Source organism: Hemitrygon akajei, chromosome 30, assembly GCF_048418815.1.
Source record: "Hemitrygon akajei chromosome 30, sHemAka1.3, whole genome shotgun sequence".
Lineage (NCBI taxonomy): Eukaryota > Metazoa > Chordata > Chondrichthyes > Myliobatiformes > Dasyatidae > Hemitrygon > Hemitrygon akajei.
The window spans coordinates 10,682,798-10,694,915 of record NC_133153.1 but is presented as its reverse complement, the minus strand read 5'-3'; the positions used below and the strand labels follow the sequence as shown (position 1 = coordinate 10,694,915).

At 47.4% G+C, this 12,118-nt stretch overlaps 1 protein-coding gene across 1 annotated transcript in view; it reads left to right on the top strand.

The window, feature by feature from the left end:
- Positions 1-7,994: 7,994 nt before the first annotated feature.
- Positions 7,995-12,118, top strand: part of lrrk1 (leucine-rich repeat kinase 1) — a 197,640-nt gene continuing 193,516 nt past the window's right edge. The window contains 2 exon segments of the mRNA XM_073032977.1: positions 7,995-8,085; positions 9,560-9,730. The gene's annotated coding sequence lies outside the window, so the exon portion shown is untranslated.

Here is a 12,118-nt window from a genome sequence, read left to right as displayed (position 1 = left end):
ATTGGTACATTTCAAATTTAAAACAAGACACAAAGAGTTTTCAACTGTCCTAATATGTTCTGGGAGAAAAGCACAGTAAAAGCTGTAGAGAGTGCAGAATAATTTAATCAGTACAAAGGGAGCTAATGAGAGAATGAACGTATACCAGCCAATTGTATATGGTGGTAGCAGGAGAGAAGTTTAGAAGCAGTGATCACAATTCTTTTAGATTAAATATAGTGTTGAAAATCAGCAGCAGCAGGCCAGGAAGAAAAGGTTTAAAGTGAAATAAGGATGATTTAATCAAGCTGAAGTGTGATCTACCGGAAGTGAACGAGAAACAGGCTCTTCAGGGCAGTAGTATCTGAGCGTTCGTGGAAGTGAGCACTGATCGAAGGAAAAGGGGAAACTAGCACAATTGGACCCCCCCCATGAGGAACATACTTGGTAAGATAAACCAAATAGGGAAGCTTGTGAGAAATACTGAAAGCTCAGCACTGTGAAGTTACAGAAAGTGCAGGGGTGAACTTTTTAAAAAGGGTGTCAGGAGGGAGGGTACATGGAGAGAGATTAGTAGGTAATCTTTTTGTAGATAAGTGAAAGGAAGGATCAGAATCAGGTTTACTATCACCAGCATGTGTCATGAAATTTGTTAATTTAGCAGCAGCAGTTCAATGCAATACATAATATAGAAGAAAAAAAACACAAAATAAAATAATAATAAGTAAATCAATTACAGTACTGTATACGTATATTGACTAGATTAAAAATCGTGCAAAAAAAGCAAATAATATATACTAAAAAAGTGAGGTAGTGCCCAAGGGTTCAATGTCCATTTAGGAATCGGATGGCAGAGGGGAAGAAGCTGTCCCTGATTCAGGGATGTTAATGAAGCATTGTGCCTTAAAGCAGCATCGGTTATATTTGTAGAATGTAATCAATACTTTGCATCAGCCTCCAAGGAAGAGGGAAGAGAAGGGAGGAGCATGAGAACTATTACAACTGATAAGCATAGAGGGAGAGGAAACAGTAAGGTTTCTAGTATAATGAACAAATTGCCAGACCCAGTTAAAATGAATCTCAGCCTTTTCACTAACGCAAGGGTGGAAATAATGCAGGATCTGTCAATTTTCAAACCCTTTAACTACAGGACAGCTGATGTGGTATAGATTTGTTTCATTGTGCCTTAGAACACTACAGCACAGAAACAGGTTCTTTGGCCCATCTAGTCCATGCTGAACCATTATTCTGCACTCCTCCCAGGTACAGAACTTATTCAAACTTCTCTCAAATACTGAAATCAAACCTGCATCCACCACTTCCTCTGGCAGCTCGTTCCACGCTCTCACCACCCTCTGAGTGAAGATCTCCCTCATGTTCCCCTTAAACATTTCACTTTTCACCCTAAACCCACGGCCTCTAGTTCTAGCTTTACCCAACCTCAGTGGAAAAAACCTGCTTACATTTACCCTATCTATACCACTTATAATTTTGTATACCCCTATCAAATCTCCCTTCATTCTCCTCAAGCTCAAGGGAATTAAGGTCCTACTCAACATTTCCCTATAACCCAGGTCCTCAAGCCCTGGGAACATCCTTGTAATTTTTTTCTATACTCTTTCAATCTTATTGATATCTTTCCTGTAGTTGACTGGGACTGCACACAATACTCCAAATTGGGCTTCACCAACCTCTTATCCAATTTCGACATAACGTTCCCATTCCAGTACTCAATCCTTTTTTTTTTAATGAAAGCCAATGTGCATAAAGATCTCTTTACAATCCTATCAACCTGTGATGCCAGTTTCAAACAATTACACATCTGTATGGACCTTTGCACCTTACTGTCTACCTGCACTTTACTCCCTCTAGGATCCCAGCAGAGATCCTTAAGAAAGATGGACTAGCTCTCCTGCACCACAGACATGGCTTGCTCTTGAAGGTCTTGGAAAAGGAACAACTGCGCTCAGGACCCAGGGATGTTCTAAAAGTGACTGTATTCAAGAAGATGGTGGCAATTACAGAGGAATTCCCCTCCTGTTAACAACAGGCAAAGTGCTCGCACGTATCCTTATCAACCAACTTCTTCCACTATCTGAAGAAATACTCCTGAATCATAGTGTGGTTTCCTCCCATCTAGAGATACCACAGCTATGATCTCACAGCACGCCAATTACAGGAAACGTGTGCTCTTGTACTTGGCTTTCATAGATTTGACGAAGGCATTTGATACAGTAAACTGCCGAACTCTCTGGCATACACCACCAAGACATGGCTGGTCTGACAGGTACCTATGAATACAGAGGTCACTGTATGATGGCATGTCAGCCACTGTACTCAGCAATAATTGGCACGGAATCAGAACACTTCATTATTAAGACAGGAGTCAAAAAGGCTGTATCATTGCACCCACCCTATTTGCCTTCTTCATTGCTGCTGTCCTTCACCTAATTGGCCAATTCCCAATCCTGTACTGAATGGACAACAGGCTTTTCATCCTCAGATGGTTCAAGGCCACGAACAAGGTCAACAGCACCACTACCATGGAGCTTCAGTATGCAGATGACAACGCCATCACAGAACACTCTGAAGAAGGCCTCCAATGTATTCTGAATGCCTTCGCCAAGGGATATAGGGCCCAGGTCTTCTTCTGAATACAAATAAGACACAGGTCCTATATCAGCCACTGCCCAACCAGCCATTAATCCAGTCCACTATAATAGTTGACACTATCACCCTTGAAGAGGTAGGCCATTTTCCCTACCTTGGCAGCATTCTCTCCTCCAAAGTAGACATTGACTCAGAGATCAACCACCCCAAGTAATGCTATTGGACCCGATGCAAGATTAAGGAAAAAGAGTCTTTGAAGACCATGACCTACAGGTCCAAACAAAGCTTTTGGTCTACAGAGCAGTCGTCCTTCCTACATTACTGTATGGAGCTGAATCATAGCTCATCTATAGTAGACACCTGAAAGTCCTGGAACAATACCAAAGAACCTTCTGAAAGATTTTGAGGATCAGCTGGAAGGACAGACACACTAACACCAGCACACTGGAGGAAGCCAACATGAACAGCATCTCTACTACGATAAAGCACCACCAACTCCAATGGATAGGTCACGTCATTAGGATATCTAACTCTCGTCTCCCCAAACAGATCCTTTACTCCCAGGTGAAGGAAGGTCAGCGAGCCCCTGGTGGGTAAAGAAAATGCTTCAAAGGCAACATCAAATTCAGTCTGAAGAAATTCAACATTAAATCTATGCACTCAATAGATACACCTGGAGGAAATCTATTCAAGAGGGAGCGGCACTACATGAGCATGACCTCTGCAGTGCCACACTGGAGAGAGAGAACAACCAAAAGACCCAAACACTAACCACAATCATCACTTACTCTTGCTCACATTGCACCAGAATACGTGGATCCCATATCAGCCTCTACAGACACCTGAGGACCCACCAGTAGACAACCTCTTAGGAGAACATCTTATTTGACCCAACCCTTACTCAGAGCCTTCAGTCTGGACTCCATGTTCTACTCATGTTTCTCAGACCCACACCCATCCACCCTTCCCCAAGAATCTGCCATCAAGTAACTCACAACTATATGATTCCAGCCTCTTGCCATAATCCATCAACCTCAGACACTACATATCCATATTCAGCAGTCCCAACACACACACTCTCATCCTTAACCAAACCCTTCAATTCTCGATCTGCCATTTCCACAGACATTGAAATGAACCACTCATATTGTGCTATGTTGCTCGAGCATAAATATCGCCTGTATCCTTCAAATTCACCCCTCAATATCCCACAAATAAACTCCTACTCTCTCCACTAACTTGAATAACCCAGCCTCTGCCTGTTGTCCCTTAATTCATGTCTGTTCCCCTGAAATGTAACAAATCAGTCTCACTCCATCCCTCTCCCTCAGTACCGCAGTGCCTCCATTTACTTAATTTCCAATTATACACTCCAAAGTTCAAGGAGTGTATTGTGAGCAACCCCAGTCCTTGTGGAACACCGCTCCAGACTAAACCCCTTCCTTCCGCTGTGAATTACTATCCTTTGCCTGCACTCTCTGCTCTATGAAACCAACTAACAATCCACTTTGCTACTTGTTTCCTGACTGTATTCTCCATTCTTATTCCTTAGTCTGTTGTCAGGTACCTAGATGCACATTGGACAGGATTATTGTGATATAACACTCATGGACCTTCAGAGACTAAGCACCTAGTCACTCATTCATTGATATAGCGTATATTGACAATGCTTCATGGCACCAGCGACCGGGGTTCAATTCCCACTACTGCCTTAAGGAGTTTGTACGTTCTACCTGTGACCACATGGAATTCCTCTGTTTGCTCCGGTTTCCTCCCACAATCCAAAGACATGCCAGCTAGTGAGTTAATTGATCATTGTGAACTGTCCCATGATTAGACTATGGTTAAATGGGGGTTGCTGGGCTGTGCAGCACACTGCATTTCAATAAATAAATAAACAAACAAACATTTTTCCTTTGTTAAAGGTCCACAAAGAAGCCCTGGAAAACATGAACTTCTTACCAGGCCATAGGAGCCACCACTTGGTAAAAGAAGGCATTGCTGATAAAACTCAGTGCAAAGTACAGCCTTTGATCAACTGAAAGATAAAGAGTTTCAAGTTCACAACATCAAACCCAGTGCGAAGCTTGTGGTTTATGAGCAATCAGTGATCCCCGCTTCCCTGCCCACTCCGGAGACCCGGACTATTTACAAGCGGTACTAGAGAGATACCATCTTCATTGTTTCCACGAAATCCTCCAGATCACTGGATGGATAAATGAATCATCATCAACTTTCTCTGCCAAGCCAAAATTGCAAGCATTAACATCCTAATTACATTCAATTGGTTCCAGTGGGTAGGTGATATAACTACCAGGTGGCACGGCAGTGTAGTGGTTAGTGCAACACATTACTGTGCCTGCGATAGGGTTCAACTCCTGACACTGTCTGTAAGGAGTTTGCATGTTCTCCTCATGATGGTGTGGGCTTCCTCTGGTGCTCCGGTGTCCTTCCACAATCCAAAAACATCCCAGTTGGGGTTAGTAAGCTACGTTGGTGCCAGAAGAGTGGTGACGCTTGTGGGCTGCCCCCAGCACATCCTCAGACTGAGTTGGTCGTTGCTGCAAAGGACCCATTTCACTGTATGCTTCGGCTTACATACAGCAAATAAAGCTAATCTTTATCTAATCTTTAACGTCTTTCACCTGGCTGGCTCCAGTCTCTTGAAGTGCAGTTCTAGTCTCAGTCGCTCGAAAAGAGCTGGAGGAGGGTAGTTATGTTCCTCTTGTAGCACCCTCACCAACATGGGGACTGCTGGCACACTGACCGCTCACTGGAGTACTTGGGATTCGAGAGCCTTGAGAACATGCAGAAGCCCAGTGTAAATGACAGAAGGAGTTTACCACCTGCCAGGCTATCCACCCTGTCAAGCTGGGCATTTCCCGCTCATCCGTAGCAGAGACTGTGCATCCTTCTCTTCAGAACAGTCCTCAATCCTGAAGGCTTGTCTAAAGTAATATCTGGGGTCTTTTTAAAACCTATGTGCCATTCTCTCTCTGTTACGTCCTCAAAAAGCAATGGGCGTCAGTGAAGTTGGTGAGTTTAAGACCTCACCTGATGAAGCCTCGTGTTACCAAACCTGTTCCTGCTGCTGTGGAGTTGGCATCGACAAGGTGGAAGTGAGGTGAACTTTCTTTGCCGATGGGCTGTGAGTCTTTTCAACCAGTCAGGGGCACAGGCAGATCAATTGGACGAGTTTCTGGGCAAAAAGCAATGTGAGCTAGCAGGGTGGTGCACTCCAAAGAACCAGTCCTGACCACACACAAAATGCTGGTGGGACACAGCAGGCCAGGCAGCATCTATAGGGAGAAGCACTGTCGACGTTTCAGGCCGAGACCCTTCGTGCTTCTCCTTATAGATGCTGCCTGGCCTGCTGTGTTCCACCAGCATTTTGTGTGTGTTGTTGTTTGAATTTCCAGCATCTGCAGATTTCCTCATGCCTGACCACAGGTGCCATGATTCCATGTTCTTCAGCCGTCTGGTTTTCCTCCAGAGCCCCTGGTTTACCCCAAATCCGAATTACGTGCTGGCAAGCAGATGGCCACTGTAAATTATCCCTTAATGTAAGCTAATGGCAAAATATCATCAAGGGGACTGGAGGGTCACGTGTAAGAGGGAATACGTTTCAGAGGGACAGTGAGGGTAAATGGAACTGCTCTCCCGGGAGATGACCTGGAATGGATGGATCATCTGTGTACTTTACGCGGAGAAACTGCCCCCACTTCCAGGTGAGTCCTCCTACAGATTCCACATCAGACTTCACCAAACAGAGGTGGGTAGATCATTACTCAGTTCGTGACGGTGCCGTGGACACTACAATCCGACCCAAAACTGGAGTAAGAATGGGTGTGGGTTGAGAGCCTGGGAAACAGATATGGTAGCCCGGGGGCTACTTGTGGGGTTGGCTCGAGAATGGCCCGGTCTGGTGACGTCCTGGGACTGGTCGTGGAATATCCCGGTGCTTGTCTGGTGGTAACGCGGGGCTGATGGAATATTAGTCTGCAGATTGGCCCGGTGGTAACCCGGGGCTGATGGAAGATTAGTCTGCAGATTGGCCCGGTGGTAACGCGGGGCTGATGGAAGATTAGTCTGCAGATTGGCCCGGTGGTAACGCGGGGCTGCTGGAAGATTAGTCTGCAGATTGGCCCGGTGGTAACGCGGGGCTGATGGAAGATTAGTCTGCAGATTGGCCCGGTGGTAACGCGGGGCTGATGGAATATTAGTCTGCAGATTGGCCCGGTGGTAACGCGGGGCTGATGGAATATTAGTCTGCAGATTGGCCCGGTGGTAACCCGGGGCTGATGGAAGATTAGTCTGCAGATTGGCCCGGTGGTAACGCGGGGCTGATGGAATATTAGTCTGCAGATTGGCCCGGTGGTAACGCGGGGCTGATGGAATATTAGTCTGCAGATTGGCCCGGTGGTAACGCGGGGCTGATGGAAGATTAGTCTGCAGATTGGCCCGGTGGTAACGCGGGGCTGATGGAAGATTAGTCTGCAGATTGGCCCGGTGGTAACGCGGGGCTGATGGAAGATTAGTCTGCAGATTGGCCCGGTGGTAACGCGGGGCTGATGGAAGATTAGTCTGCAGATTGGCCCGGTGGTAACCCGGGGCTGATGGAAGATTAGTCTGCAGATTGGCCCGGTGGTAACCCGGGGCTGATGGAAGATTAGTCTGCAGATTGGCCCGGTGGTAACCCGGGGCTGATGGAAGATTAGTCTGCAGATTGGCCCGGTGGTAACCCGGGGCTGATGGAAGATTAGTCTGCAGATTGGCCCGGTGGTAACCCGGGGCTGATGGAATATTAGTCTGTAGGTTGCCCGGTGGTAACCCGGGGCTGATGGAAGATTAGTCTGCAGATTGGCCCGGTGGTAACCCGGGGCTGATGGAAGATTAGTCTGCAGATTGGCCCGGTGGTAACCCGGGGCTGATGGAAGATTAGTCTGCAGATTGGCCCGGTGGTAACCCGGGGCTGATGGAAGATTAGTCTGCAGATTGGCCCGGTGGTAACCCGGGGCTGATGGAAGATTAGTCTGCAGATTGGCCCGGTGGTAACCCGGGGCTGATGGAAGATTAGTCTGCAGATTGGCCCGGTGGTAACGCGGGGCTGATGGAAGATTAGTCTGTAGGTTGGCCCGGTGGTAACCCGGGGCTGATGGAATATTAGTCTGTAGGTTGCCCGGTGGTAACCCGGGGCTGATGGAAGATTAGTCTGTAGGTTGCCCGGTGGTAACCCGGGGCTGGTTGAGTGTTTCCTCGTGGACTCATCCGGCTCCAGCCCTGGGTCGGTCGGTTGGGCCGACGCTGATGGATTGCGAGTCCGTGGCTCGCTGTGGGACGAGCACGCCATTCTACACCGATGATTCGCAGTACAAGTCAAACCCAGCCCGCCCTCTTTCTCCTCCCACACCGCCGCTCTCGCTTCCTCATTCCGCAGCCCTCCTGTTTTCAACAGTCGGCCCAGGAATTAGCGGCAATACGGGCTCAGTTCTGCAGGTAAGCCGGTGCGGTAACCGGGGTCGCGCTGACCTTCTCGGGCGTCGGGTAGTGAGCGGAGTGGAGTGGGGGCACGCCCGTGGCATCGTGTCCCGCCTTGGCCGGGACTGGCAGTCTGCTCCAGAAGCAAAACCTCTGCCAGGCTCTGCAGTGGAAACTTTTTTTGGGGGGAGGGAGGGCGGGCACTTCAGAACCCCGGGTTTATCGCTATTTGGAGCAAATGCCCCGTGCCCTGCTGCCGGGGAGTTCACACAACGGTTAAGGCCCTTCTCTCGGAGGTTTGAGAAACGCACATTCTTTCATACCGGGGGAGGGGAGGGGGGAAGTATCGTTCATACAGATAATGTTGGGGTCCTCAGGCAGTGGGAACGGGGCCGGAGTAAGGTTTAACTCCACGGCGTGCTCCTGCTCCTGGAGCTAAAGGTGGATGAATTCTCCGGGCAAGCTCTGCTGTTCCAGGACTCTTAATGGCCGAGCCCCGATCCCCGAAGGGGGTCAGCTCTCGCCGTTGAACTCAAGGGGAGGTGCTCTTCTTACTGTACAGTAATGACTGAATTTAATTCACCCGAGGCGCCAGAAAGATGAACCCACGCGTGCTGCTGGAGGGTGTGCATTTCAGGTGCGGAGGGAAAGTTCATGGGAGATATGCAGGGTGAGTTTTTGGCACGGTGTGGGCGCCAGGGGATTATTGTTTATAAGGGGGGGGGTGGGGCAATTACTGGCAATTGCAGTGTGTGTTGGCATTCTCAAAGTGGCACTGCAGAGGTGCTGAGCTGTGTCTGTGTTACAGGTTCTTCAACAAGTGCTGCTTAGAAAGTCCCAGATCTTTGATAATCTTTCCAAGTTGTGAGGGAGGAGACATAGAAAGTAAAGTGAATGAGCAAATAGTGCCCGCTCTGCCAACCCTAGCCTCCAAGGTGTTAGATGCAACATGTTTTGGGGGCGGAATCCCTCTGTTGTCTCACTCACCAGCTCTGAGGATCTGATACTTGGTGTAATATTGCTGGTACCACCCAGGAACCCACCCTGGATCCCCACGACCCGTCATTATTTTGTCTGAGTGATCCACAGAGTGATCCTTAACTTGTTTGTGAGCCAGTGCTGGAGTTAATAGGAGAGGGTCACAAAACAACACGTTTCAGAAAACAAAACCATAATGTTGTAACTAGCTGGCAGGTGAAACGTTCATGCAGACGGGTAACCTTTGATCGCAACTGTAAAAGCTGGAGATATAAAAGCTTTAATCAATCAAGTCAAGTTCAGGATGAGGAGGAAGGGAATGCAAAAAAGAACACAAACATTTTGTGATGGAGTGGATTCAGGAATAACGACATGACTGAATAAAGACAATGTGCAAAAAATGGTGATGTTTAATACATGGATAAGATTTAGTTGTCACTAGCAAGGCTTGACCTTCCTGGCCTTGCTTCATTACTCTTGCGGAGATGCTGATAAACTTTGCCGTCCACTTCAGGAAAGTTGGGCAAGGAGTTTCGGGATCGATAAAGAAGCTTTGCGAGCATTGATGGAGCTGTACTTATCCAGGAAAATGAAAATCACTCTACTGTCTTCCTGATGGGCCTCGTATACAGTTGCAAAGTTTTGCTGAGTCAGGAGGAGTGCTTTGATCTGCTGTTGTAGCCAGGTAAATTTTTGTACACTGATGACCAAAACCAGTAATTTTTACCGCTAGATTAAAAACACAAAATGCTGGCAGAACTCAGCAGGCCAGACAGCATCTATGGGAGGAGGTAGTGACGACGTTTCGGGCTGAAACCCTTCATCAGGAGTGAAGTAACATGGGATGGTCAAGGGGGGGATAAGAAGTGGGGAGAGGGATAAAGTAGAGAGCTAGGAAGTGGGAGGGAAATGGACTAGGGGGAAGGTGGAGAATTATGGGAAATAAAAGAGAAAGAAAGGTGGGGTGGGGGGAGATATATTGAGGGGGGAAAAAAGAGAGAGAAAGAGAACCAGACTGAAATAAATAGATAGGGATGGGGGTAAGGGGGGGCAGGGGTATCAACAGAGGTCTGTGAGTTGGATGTTCATGCCGGCAGGTAGGAGGCTACCCAGGCGGAGATAAGGTATTGCTCCATCGACCTGCGCGCGGCCTCATCTTGACGGTAGAGGAGGCCATGGACAGACATGTCGGAGTGAGAGTGGTCTGTGGAATTGAAGTGTGTGGCCACAGGGAGATCCCGCCACTGCTGGAGGACTGAGCGCCGGTGTTCGGCGAAACGGTCTCCCAGTCTGCTGCGGGTCTCCCCAATGTATAAATGGCCACATCGGGAGCACCGGGAACAGCCACAGATATCAGCCACATCGGGAACAGTATATCACCGCAGTTGACTCGCAGGTGAAATGGTGCCTCACCTGAATGGACTGTCTGGGGCCTGGGATGGTGGTGAGGGAAGAAGTGTGGGGGCAGGTGTAGCACTTCTTCCGTTTGCAGGGATGAGTGCCCAGAGGGAGGTCGGTGGGGAGGGATGGGGGGGATGAATGGACAAGGGAGTCGCGTAGGGAGCAATCCCTGCGGAAAGCTGAGAGTGGGGGGGGAGGGGAAGATGTGGCTGGTGGTGGGATATACTGTATCCGGTGCTCCCGATGTGGCCATTTATACATTGGGGAGACCCGCCGCAGACTGGGAGACCGTTTCGCCGAACACCGGCGCTCAGTCACTACCTCCTCCCATAGATGCTGTCTGGCCTGCTGAGTTCTGCCAGCATTTTGTGTTTTTATTTATTTCCAGCATCTGCAGATTCACTCGTGTTGCCTTTGAATTTTTACCACTGATGTGTGATACAGGCAATTTAACATCATGAATTGATGATTACTTTGAGGAATCTGCCTAGCATTTTTGTGGTTGAATATTACCTGCCGGTGCCTGAATGTTGATCAAAACTTAAATCGTGCATGAAGATGCATGAATGGAATTGGGCAATCAACAACAAACTTCTGCCTCCATGATAAAACTTCTTTATGAAGCATCTGAAGATGGTACGGGTAAGGAAACAAAAGATGGGTCTGGAGGAACCGTGGAAGGTGACAGCAGAACCATTATCCATATTTTCTGGTCAAAGACGGAGCAGCAATTATAATTAGAAATTGCTGGGTTACAGAATTGCACAATGACTAATAGGAAGATCAGATACCATTACCTGAGCTTCTATTGAAGCCCATTTGTACCCCCTAGGAGGGGAACGGCAGAGAGATTAAGGTGGTGTCATTGAAGCAGTGAATTAAAGTGGCAAGCAACTGGAAGATCAGGTCATGATTATGGACTGGAGAAGATGAGATATTTTTCCAAACAGATGAGGCAGCAGAGAGGTACTCAATAAATGGGTGCCTGTGGTTTCAGTTGGAGGCAGTGTTTGGGGATCTGAATGACAGGTGACCCGACAGGAGTTGCATGAGTTGAGATATTGAGTTGTAGAGTCCTTGAAAGTTAGTCTATAGATTATGAAATACTTTAGTTTTGAGGTGAGTGAGGTATCCGTGCTGGTGCAGAAGTCTAATGGTTGGTGATTCTGCCTGATGGATTGTGAAGCTTCAGGACTTTTTTTTAAGATTGAAACTTCCATTATTGGCTATATTTTGCCTGTGTCAGGGTTTAGTTCGTGACAACACTTCAGTGCCCTTCTGCAAGTTCTGCTTTTTGTATTTTGTCTTTTTCTGACATTTATAGCATCACCATAGCAAGTGGGAACCAATATACAGGACACATCTTCCCATGGTCTCCCAAATTATCTTCCATCAAGTGCTAACCCAACTTCTTCAGGCCTTTATTTCAAGGTTCAAAGTAAATTTATTACCAAACTACATGTATGTCACCATATACTATCCTGAGATTCATTTTCTTGCAGGCATTCACAGTAGATACAAAGAAACACAATAGAGTCAATGAAAAAATGCACAAAACAAACAAAGGTGGACAAATAATCAATCTGAATAAGAAGATAGATTGTGCAATTATAATAAATAATATTGAGAACCTTTGTTCTCAATATTAATCCTTGAAAGTGAGTCTGCTGTT